Source organism: Haemaphysalis longicornis, unplaced genomic scaffold (assembly GCF_048455015.1).
Source record: "Haemaphysalis longicornis isolate Haplotype H1 unplaced genomic scaffold, Haemaphysalis longicornis Haplotype H1 scaffold_6, whole genome shotgun sequence".
Taxonomy (NCBI): domain Eukaryota; kingdom Metazoa; phylum Arthropoda; class Arachnida; order Ixodida; family Ixodidae; genus Haemaphysalis; species Haemaphysalis longicornis.
In genome coordinates, this window is record NW_027526407.1 from 36,623,873 (window position 1) to 36,632,610 (window position 8,738).

Consider the following 8,738-nt stretch of genomic DNA (forward strand, 5'->3'; position numbering starts at 1 on the left):
ACTTCCATTGGCCTCGTTGATCAGTTAAAATTACTGTGAACACATCTCAAAGAGGCATTAGGAGGACGAAGTTAGAACACCCGCATTTGTCTTTTAAGTCAATCACGTGAGCCAAGCAGGGAAGTTAAATTGGAGTAGTTTGAAAGCATCACGTTTCGCAAGAGTAGAAATAAAATTAACTGGTCTTAGCAGGGACCATGCAATCGGAAAATATGATTGCAGAAGCACGAAACTGTGCCTTTCTCCTGTCGCTAACTTGTCTCTGTTTCCAAGTCAAATGACGAACATTATACGCCCACAAACGCAGAATGTGTTCCCAGAAGCTGAAATAACCATCACTTCAAATATAGTTTCCGGCGTCAAAGGTGGTGCACTGCCTCGAACGTACTTCATCGCTCATCTGTGCCTTTTATGTTTAGCCCCATTCACCACAGGCGTGACGCCATCTTTCCGCTGTGTGCACGCTCCTCTTGGCTAGTCGCTCGTCCAAACAGCGTAGCGTTCCTTGCGGCTTCGTGATAAGGACCAGCACATACATAAGCTAAGCGGACTCAACTGCGGCCCGACACGCCAGCTGCACGCGTCAGCGCTAAACTTGCGCAATATAAGAAGAGTCGTGACTCAGCAGCGGAGGACGGGGCTTGTGCCGGCTGACGTTATTTACCAAAACACACTGGAGAACAAAATGTGAACGCAGGTTGATCTGTAGAGAGCCATTTCTGGTGTATTTACCTCCCACAAAACAGTCTAAACACTTCGTGGTTAAGGTTTTTCTTCTCCCAAATCGGTATGCGAATAGAATGGCGTTAGCGGGGAGAACTACTTGCGAACAGTGGACCCACGGTGTCATTCGTAAAGCATGAGCTGGGAGTGCATGCTTGTTCTGTATTTGTAAGCCAACTACAGAAGTGCTCTGTCAAAACTCCACCGCAATTCTTAACCCGAATTTATTGAGGGAACCCCCAACTTGCTATTGGGTGTTTCCGGGGCCGGAAGGCCCCGAAATAATTTTCCTGAGCTCTCAGTAAGGGCCATTGGCACGGCAGATTAGCACTTAAGAAACTTGTGAGAGCTGGCTCTCAAGGAAGACAACCCCTGAAGCACTATCCCTCTTACCTCTATTGTACTGGCTTTGCAAGTAAGAACAACGGGGTAACTTCTTATTCTGACCCAAATTTTGTGGTACTGCAGGAACAGAACGTATTCCCCAGCAGATACATGCTAGAACCAGATACGGTGTTTTACATCAGCAGCTTTGCCTCGTAATATCGTACGAAAAAACGGTTTAATAAATCAAGTAAATCAACCCAAGGGTTCCGATGTCCTTAATGGTGTTGTGTTTTGCCTGTAGAAAATTGTGGTTTCTGCGGGTGGTACTTTGCGAGTGGATAACGATGGCGGCAATAATGAGGAAGCCTAGGTGCATGAGCCTCGGACAAACGTGTGCTTGAAGCCTAGTCGCACACTCAAGGAAGGTGTGAAATGTTAGCGAAGATGTCGAACTGGCTTTATTATTGAGTACTCATAAGACAGAGCCATTCTCAGGTGTACTGGCACTTCTACCCACCCCAGTACAGCGCGTTTCATAAAATATTCGCCTCTTGTGGCATGCGTTAACCTTGTAAGTACTGCCTACGCCACAGCGGCATATTCGTTGTCAATGGCGACGAGCGCTTGCAATACACCAGAACGCAAAAATTAATTCATATCAATTTTCATTCATTTCTCTCTTGCAGTTATTGGGACAAGACATATCTATCAGAATGCGTCTGTCCGGATGCACGCAAAAGTTTGTCCGAAGCCGTGATTTCCAGTCTAGGGCAAGAGGGGTCGACCTATTGTATCTCCGCAAATTTCCCTCCTGACACCAACTGTATCGTCGACGACAACTCCGAGCCTGTTCCCGTAAATTTAGCCAGGTCAGGACGCTTGGGAAATCTTAGAAAATAGGCGCTGCCGTGACACGACTGCAAGCAGCGTGGCAGCGAAACTGAATTCCCGTGAACAATTCTTGGTAATAGTGTCGTGCTCGCGCTCTCAGAACAGGTGCACGTGTTCAAATCCATGTCGCCGACAAAAACGCCCATGTGTAAAAAACTCCATGTGCTGTGCCGGTAAGCTTCCCTATTTTTGGAAGTTCACCCTGGCTAATAGAAGTTGGATCAAATTTTGCCAGCCAGGGCCTTATTGTATGGTAGAATCTTTATGATAAAAGAAGTATTGAAGCCGGATTGACTGCGAACCATGAAATCCTAAGAGGTGTTGCTTGTAACTCGGTTGGCAGCAAGGTGACGGTAGGCGGTAGCCAGGAACAAGACAACTGTAACTACGTTACACTGCAACCGCGGCCTAGTACGGCGGAAGAAAAGTGACTGGGAGCTAAATCGACTGGCGAGACGCGAAATGGAAGGACGGTTACGTAAAGCGTTCAGGCATAGACTGACAGGTTATATAAGGGTTGTTACGAAACTGCAGAGGGCAATTTCGCCATGACAAATGCCACAGATGCTGCTGTCCTCCCGGAGACGGGAATATGCCAAATGGGGTTAAAGGTGTCAGGGGTTTTATTCCGGTTGTTGCGTCACCAATGAAAAGAACGGCAGTTTTTGTTGCGACATGACTGCCATACCGGTACTACCTGTACCTAATGTATAACGAAGGATTTGAAGGTAAGGTGAATTTTTGTTGACTATTTTTATTCCAGTAATTCTTTCCCGATTCACTATAAATTTTTCTTACTCTTGGTCGTTATAGCGCCAACTATAGTTTGGCAATTACTGCTAGTATTTTTCATCATTTGCAGTGAATGTTATTACTAATTTCTGCAATTTCCCGCATTGGATTATTAGAAATCTTGTGCATTTATAGTCGCGCTAGTAGGTACAAGACTGTCATGGCAGTAGACGCTACCACTTCTCATCCTTACCACGGTGCTCTGCCCACTTCATCGAAGGCATCAAAGCACAAGGCTTAGGGTAAAAGAATATCCGAGGGCAGGAAACGCGCAAGATGCGGATAGTGAGTTAGTACTTTTATTCACAATGAAAAGCTTTTGTTCCACTGCCAATAATTACGTTACACCCATATAATCAGAGATCACAATTCGGTTTCGCAAAGGTACCTGCAATCCGATGGCGGTGAATTCTCGTTAGTTCAGACGGGATGCGTAGCACAGCATTTATTTCGATTGAGTTGCAAAGCAGTTTATTGTAATTTCATGATCCCCAGCGGGAGGAATTTGTGAAGCTGCCAACCGCCGACCGCTAAGCAGACTTCGCGATGAGGAAGCGTCACCAGGCGAAAAACGGAGCGGCGATAGAGACAGGGTGATGGTGAACGTGATTAATGTGAAAAAAAGGAACCTAATTTAACAGGTTTAGACGCAATGATCACGCGCATGCACTGGGAAGAAAAGCGGAATATCAAGCAGTTTTCGCTACAAGGGCCTAGTCGTTCCGCAAACATTTTTCCACAAGTTTTATTGCCATGGCGTTTGATCAATACTGTAATTCCGGCGCATCAAGAGATCTAAATTAACCAATTAACCAAATTTATTGGCCTCAAAAATGCCGAATATTTTCAGTTAGTGATTTGGGCCGACCGAATGTGAAAATGAGTTGAGTTTCCTGTTGAACGCCATTGATGTGAAACACAAAACTGCATATTTACGGTCTTCGAAAAGGCCTTTTAGGCAGTTACTCGTTGGTCGTGTCCGGACACTGCAAGGCTTGACAAGTAGTTTCATCATAATTTGTGACCTCATACAACACGCTGCACAACCTAATGAACATTAGAAATTTATGCTTTACATGCATCCGCTTCCTGAACATCCATATTCTGTGCTTCCACATCCACTTCGCTTTACACGCATTTCCACACCGTGGAAGCGCATGTGCAGCGAGGCTGTCAAAAAACCAAAATACTTGCTGATTGGGACTTGCAGTGCACCATTGCTTTTTGGTACTAATAGTGGCATCATATGTACCATGTGATAAGTTGATTACCGTCGCTCAAGCATACGAGTTTGATGTTTAATAGAAAACTAAGGCCGGCACCTCGTTGTGTTTCACATTTCAAACATCAATGTCGTCGACATAACCACTGGTGCGTATTGTTTCCTCAGCCAAGCAAGGTGCGAATGCAAGGGGATGTCCATGCCTGTTATAATATTTTCAGATAGCCGTTAAACTCTTGAAATTTGTAGTCACTCTCTGGTGTTTACAGCATGGGCATAAGCTCAGTGCTTAGCATCGATCTCTGTCACCTTGCATCAGCGTGTATGTACTTTGATTGGTACAACGCTTGAGCACTTTCAAGAAGTAACCAGCTGGGTGGTAAAGGTTGGTAAAAGCACCTGTGCTGCGAACATCTGATGCGATGCAGATCTGTGTGGGTAGTGCGACCCTCAGAAAGCTAAAATAAAGATAAGCATGAACAGTTTACTGCGTGTGGTTATCTGGTTGGGCACCTGTTATGCTTAGGCTTAGACAGCCTCAAAAATACGCCTAACCATGTGCCAGACGTCACAACAATCGCAGTTGAACGTTTGGTTACATGGCACCATCTTTAGAGGATAAATGAATTGCTAAGCCCAACGTGAAAGCGTCGGCCGAAAACGCCGTGGAATAGGTGGAGCTCGTTATGTATGTGACAAGTACGTGATTTTGCTCGCGCTTTGGCGACAAAAAAGACGAAATGTATTCGGGCTGCATCGCTTCTAGAAAATCAACTATAACACTCAATTCTAGTGCAAATGCAGTGTCCTATTTAACAAAAAACAGCCATGCTAGTTCTAAGGTTCCATCATTGCCTTTCTCGCATACGTTGGCCATATCGAAACAGCTTCAGTTTTGCACATGTCAGTGCTGCGGCAGGCGTGCGTGCGTAGCTGGATGGCGTAACTACGGGCGATAGGGTTTACGGTTTCTTAAAACGAACGTCAAGGAGCTAGGGTCTAGGTTATTGTTGCTTAGAAAAGGGTCCTATAAAGCGCCGCTAAATTTAACGCAGGCCATAAGGTAAGCCCTGAAAGGAATGAGGCTTCTGAAGTGTTGGTGTTATGGGGTCGTTGAAGGAACCTTAGAAACTCTCATATTCACTATGTTGTTTCGCAAGGAAGCCATTTTTCTGGCGTGATTGAGACGATCTCAGCCATTTACACTGTTTTAACTCATTTCACTTCAATAAAAATTATACCTCAAGATGCTTTGCAAGAGGAGAACGACGACAATGTCACCTTAGGACACTGTATGCCACCAAGGTTTTCCAGTGACCGTAACCATTTAAATATTTTGTAGATACTTACAGCTTAATAAATATATACAGTAAAAGGAAATCGGTCACTTCAATTGCACACTCATTAGAGCCGTCACCGCAGCCTGAAGCGTCATTCCCTTACTTGGCCTGTCATACAAGATGCCTCCATCTAGCCCCTAAGTAGCAATAGTATTGTTGGGTTCAAAGCCCACAAACCCTGTCAATCCGTTAATAAACGACTTGATTTCTGTGGTCCTAGCATTCATAGCTACAACCGCCACGTTAAGTTTGACCGATTAGGTGACTGAAGTTCTACATACAGGGCTATGACGCGCGCATTAGAGGGCTCAGTATAAAGATTAAACACCTGAGCATTATTAACCTGCCGAAATCTCAACACACGGATGGTTTGACTTTTCACCTCTATCTGAAAAGCGGCGTGCAGCAACACAACGCCTTACCAATAGCCCGCAGCGCCGTGCCTAATCACGAGAACAAAGCCCTTCCGACTGACGGTCAGACAGCAGAGGATGCATTCTATTTTTCATATTGCCTGATGCTTCTATATCGACAAAATATCTTAGTCCTTTAATAATATTACATACGCTTTTTGACGGCACAGGCAACTTCTGAGTCTGTTAGTTATCCAGAGTGCGCGATGGCCCAATATTGGACATTCGCTCTTTGAATACTGGCGCAAGTTTTTCTTCTGGTATATATTAGTATGAAACTGTGCACTGCTGAATAGCATCGTTAAGGTTTTAGTTAAAACTCTCATGCAGGTAAGCACAACAAAGTTCACATAATGTCACTCCCAATTGCATCCTTTTTTAACAGAGCAGACAGGCTGCTTTCTCTTTGTGTTTTCCTTTCAAGGAGTTTTATCTTTCCGCGAGGCTTTGGCTCGTAATTAAACCACCAAACGCAGCCGCAGTGTCGAAATGTGCCGCTCCCTCTTATTACTCCAGCTATCGACGTGTGAGGCAATCTCGATGGGCATGTGTCGCAATGGATTCCTCGATATTAACGGAAACAAAACCAGATTTGCTTAATTTCTCAATGCACGTTCATTGGAGAAGCCGAACCCCCAGGGCTTTCGAATGTTGGAGGATCATTCCGAATATCCAAAGAAAGCTCAATACTTTGCACACATCAATATTCTCCACAACATTATTATTATTTGTACATTCGGGGCCCGGATTTTGGAACACAGAAAAAGTTGCTTCTTTTACGCATATTTTAGAGGATTGTTCTCGTGTTCTGAATTATTGCTTTTCACCAATGAAAGATTACTGCGTAATCAGCGAGAAAGTTTTGGTCTGCTTGCCCGTTTACCCCGAAGATGCGATGTAATATAACATTGTAAAATATTAGCAATGGGTGGAGAAATCAGAAATCCTGCAGTACTCCAGCAATCACTTTTTTAGTAATGTACTCTTGTTCGATTGTAATTTGGACGTTATTTTTGCTTTTTCTGCGGAATATTCTGGAGGCAGTTTGCAAAAAAAACCACCACTACCCATATTGGATACGAGAGCGGCAATACGATCCGTGCTACGAGAGGCTGGGTGGACTTATGTGTGTGCAATCGCTTGATTTCAATGTGGTTCGACTCGGTCCCCGGTATTTGTCAGAGTAAGATTTTTTCATATCCGACAACGATAGGACCACGGTAAACATAAAGAAACGTCAAAACACTTCGAAATTCCGTCCTGTCTCTTTGCTTATGAACAGGTATAATGCTTTTTTTTTATTTTGTACATTTGTAGCTTCTTAACTGTACTTCCCTGCCTCATAGAACTACAGGTCTTCTTCTGTATAGCACACATTTTCCTGGGATCTGCTGCCCATCCGCAGTATTTTTCACTAAATGGCTTTTTGCTTTTGCTGTATCGAGACTTTTAGCGGTAGCAGGCACTTTGAGTGTTACGGCAAAGTGGTGTCTACTTTTCGCACAAATTTAGAAAAAAAAAAAAACCCAAAACAGAACACAGCGGTTTAAGCAACAGCAAAAAAGAAAATATGGCATCACAGAAAATAAAGTATACTTCTCGAATGTCCTTCACACTACACACATCGGTCATGTTCCGAAATAAACCAACAAGAGTGCCCGGGATCGGATGGCTTCTTTTTTATTCATAGCTTGAATTTGGTCGTTTACCATAACACAACGAAGCGCACCTCCTATTAGAGAAAGGTGTTTCGGAAAAGGGGTAGATAATTTAGAAAACTGAGAAAAGTTTAGAACCGTAAAGTAGTTTTCAATCCAAGATGTAAAATTGAGTTGTTTAAGGCTGCTGCAGGTGAGTTATTTCCGATGGCAACACCACAAAAGCGAAACAGTCCATTAACAAAATCGCGGAATCGTGTTTACTCATCAAAACTACACAAAGCACTTCTGGTCGTGCCTCCTGCAAGGGTAGAGCATATTCTATGCTGTATATTGCGCATACACCCAACAATAGCACGACACATCCTCAGAGAAAAAGACACCGGAACCCGTATTCATGAACCAGTAAACAATTTAACGACCCCGGCAGGTCCCGGAAGATACGATCGCGTTCTCCTCCTGGTTCTCTCATTACATGGTGTTCTTGTTCGAGGTCACGAAGCACTGTATTCCGTAACCTTGCAAGAGATTGGCAAAAAAACCGCCAGCAAGAGCAACAGCACTTTTCTATCTTTTCCGTCCTGTTTATCGCAAACAATTCTTGTAGGCGTGCGCCAAAAGTTCAACACCAAAGGGTGCCTCGAACGCTTGACGCACCAAAGTCCGTCCGCTCAACAGAACAGCGCGAAAGACGCATTGTCTCTCATTCTCACTCCCTGGCTTGCTGTGTTTGTGTTTATATATGCAATGACGTTGTTTTTTTTCGCTCCCCGAGAACCACCAACCCTCTTGGGATTACGGGCGCTATACTTGTACCGAGTTAGATGACGCACATGTTTTTAACGCCGCAGGATACAAGGTCATAGCGCGCTCGGCCGTAAGCGGCCCAGGAACCTCCATTTCTCTACTTAGGTTGTGTTCAAATTTCGCGCCATTCTTTGGTGCACCCTTTTTGTTTGTCTCCACATCTTTAGATCTCTTTCCAATCCACTCTCGTTTAACTGTCACTGAGACGAAACGCCGGTAAGGCGCGAACCCTCAATTTTTTGCGTTATATGATGGCTAATTAGTGCAGCGTTCTCCTCACGAAGCCGCATAAAGTGGTTAGAATGAAAGAAAATGACAACTGCTGATGGCATTCCTTCACTGCACACAGCGCATGCGTCGGCCATAGGAAAGAGGGAAAAACAGAAATGTGAAATTGGAAAGCGAGACAACGTGGACGCATAAGTGCGTTGAGAAATTCTGGGTCAGAGGAACTTGCGAGGAACGAGAAGAAAGGAAGGGTGCTTGCGTGGGAGCGCCGGGAAGGGCAACGAACGGCCGAGCTTTGTCGGGCCATTTAATCTAGCGAGAAATATGCGTGATAAGG